Source organism: Varroa destructor, unplaced genomic scaffold, assembly GCF_002443255.2.
Source record: "Varroa destructor unplaced genomic scaffold, Vdes_3.0 BEIS01000004.1, whole genome shotgun sequence".
Classification (NCBI taxonomy): domain Eukaryota; kingdom Metazoa; phylum Arthropoda; class Arachnida; order Mesostigmata; family Varroidae; genus Varroa; species Varroa destructor.
In genome coordinates, this window is record NW_019211457.1 from 1,216,051 (window position 1) to 1,218,626 (window position 2,576).

Sequence of the window (2,576 nt, forward strand, 5' to 3'; positions counted from 1 at the left end):
ATAATAGTTTTTCTTGAGCGAAGTTAAAATTGGAATTTCGTTCAGAATGTGAATTTTATGAATGTTCTTCGTAGATATTACATGTTGGGGTATAATATTTTATTCTACTTAAGGGTGTTACCCGCACGTTGCTAAGCAACCCAACAGAATACGATCGCAGTTTCTAAATACGTCACTTCAGCCATTATTCGATAATAGCATAGATTATTTATACCGATTTTTCGGATCGTTTTTCCTTCGAAACTTCTGAATAATACGGATAAAGAATACCAGGGCCCAAACAAGCATATTTCATGTACGTAAAAAATAGTTTGTGGGTCAATAACTGTGTCGATTCCCCGATGGATGTTGATGCCCATTACGGCTTTTGTTTATGAGACAATTTCATCTTAGTTTGATCTCCGTTTTTTGTCCGCTGCTAATCCCCCGTATTCGTGTCGCGTAAATAGGACGTTCTCCTGAATATTCTGGAAGCCGTTTACTGGCAGGCCAAGCACTCTCGCTGTAGTCGCTAAATACTTTGTACATGAATCTTGTTTCGTATCGATAGAGCGTCAAGATGTTTGCCATCACGCGCCAAGAAAGCGCTGAAATGAAGAGTCGGAACGTGTCCTGACGACACACTCAGCAGGGTGCAACGTACATTCAGCAGACAACGAACACTTCAGCTCAGATGTGTCCGATTTATTGTTCTGTCGTAACTATTTTGTCTCTCCGCAATATAGATAAAATAGTGCAATGTAACGGTGAATCGAACGGCCAACCTGCTGAGACGGGGACGCCTTCCTTAACAGCGAATATAATGACGCTTCGGGGCGTGAGTGATTGATTCAGAAGTGCTTCTTTCTACACCAGGACGTTACGAATTGCAATGACACGCACTGGGCACCGGTAATTAGTCAGACTGGCGGGCTGTTTGTTATAACGAGCATGCGTTCATCCGCTACTTCCGCTACCAGACTAAAACCAGTTCCTTTTGTAATAGATCAAGGAGCTCGTAAGGGCAAAGAATAGTGTGTCGTTTTGAAATTTTGAAACAAAGTCATCTCTTTTCTAATTTCCGTACTATAGACGAACGCCTTACTTAGATTATTAGCTCCTGGGGTGACCCGAAATCGGCGGCGTACAGCATCGTAAATGACTATGCGACTGCAGAAGGGACAAGCTTTAGCAGAGCACAACGAAAAGTCCGCGACATAAAGGGAACAATGCAGACTTCAAAGTTAATTACTGCCGCACAAAAGTGAGTGATGCTTCGGTTTCAATCAGGCGTTAGTGAAGATATTCTAAATGAGTAGGATGTCACGGATTGTTTACGAAGATCTTACGTACATCTTATGGGTCATAAAAGCCAAACAGATGCTCTTTGCGTGTTTTTTGTTAATGAACTCTCCGAAGAATGAAGCAGCAGGTCATTTCCGACTTTTCTCTAAGAAATTTTTCATCATCGATTCAACTATCAACCGCAAAAATCATCGTTGGCTTGCTCGCTATTTGAAGCATGAGCCTGTGATGGGTAGAAGCAAATTTTCGGCCGAAGCTCATGTCTTCAACGCATCAATGAGGACATTATCAACATCCTCAAGCAGGATGGTGTATTAGCTTACACAGGCTTATTAATGAAGCGTTGGCTGCTTGAGAACACCAGCTTGTTCTGGGATTGGCAGATACAGCCGCCGAAATGCCCAGATTTTAACCCGTTATGTTATTATGTATAGAACATTATTATGTGAGACCCCAATAAGTCTCGACATATATATATATATATATGCAGGGCCTCCCGCCGGCAGTTAGGCGCCGTGTAGTAGATAATCACGTGGAGTTCAGTCCATGCGTATGCCCACCATTGCGCTCAATAGTTATCGCAATCCTCAACGTTTATACGCATTTACCTGCCAATAAAATCGCCGCCGCAGTTATGTAAGCGTTCTCCAAGCGTCATTTGGTTTCCCTTGGCTGACAATCAAGTTTTTGTATTATATTTCCGATTGTTCAGGGACATTTGCAACGACTTGCACGAACTCTACTATCAATGGTTTGAACTATCAGGCATAGGAGTCCCTTCAGTTGAAACAGATGCGGATTTTATCACCCGTAAGTGATAAAATTTGCTTCTACGATACTTCGCATGACTAGATGAGCTACTGGTTATGCAATAGCAATGTGTTTGATTACGAGATTTAAGGGCATGCTGTTGTTGTTAGTACAACAACACTGGATTATGAACGTAGACTAAGAAGCTGTCCGGCTTGGCCCGTATTTAGTGCGTGGGCAACTTTTGTAGACTAATGCACAATGATTGTTACGCGGCAGAGCAAGGAACCGTTTTGCTGAATAATTCTACGATTGAAGTCGGTTGGTGCAACAGGGGGATTATTAAATTATTTAGTATTAAATTAAATTAAGTAACACGAAGAAAATATAAGATGCACCCGTTTACTGTGGACTGATCGTAGAAATAAAGTCTATTCCTGTAAAAAAAAGGCCGGCATATTATGTCTTAATAAAAAGTACCATTCTTTATACACATACATAAAACGGTACCCCTCTCTCTCTCTCTCTCTCTCTCTCTCTCT

The 2,576-nt window shown here is 41.6% G+C and overlaps 1 protein-coding gene and 1 long non-coding RNA gene across 6 annotated transcripts in view; one reads left to right on the forward strand and one right to left on the reverse strand.

Annotated features, from left to right (window-relative positions):
- The window catches only part of LOC111249877 (uncharacterized), a 50,533-nt gene that overhangs the window by 35,722 nt on the left and 12,235 nt on the right, over window positions 1–2,576 (forward strand). The gene's annotated exons all lie outside the window — the stretch shown is intronic.
- The window catches only part of LOC147755724 (uncharacterized), a 23,898-nt gene that overhangs the window by 5,987 nt on the left and 15,335 nt on the right, over window positions 1–2,576 (reverse strand). The window lies entirely within an intron of this gene.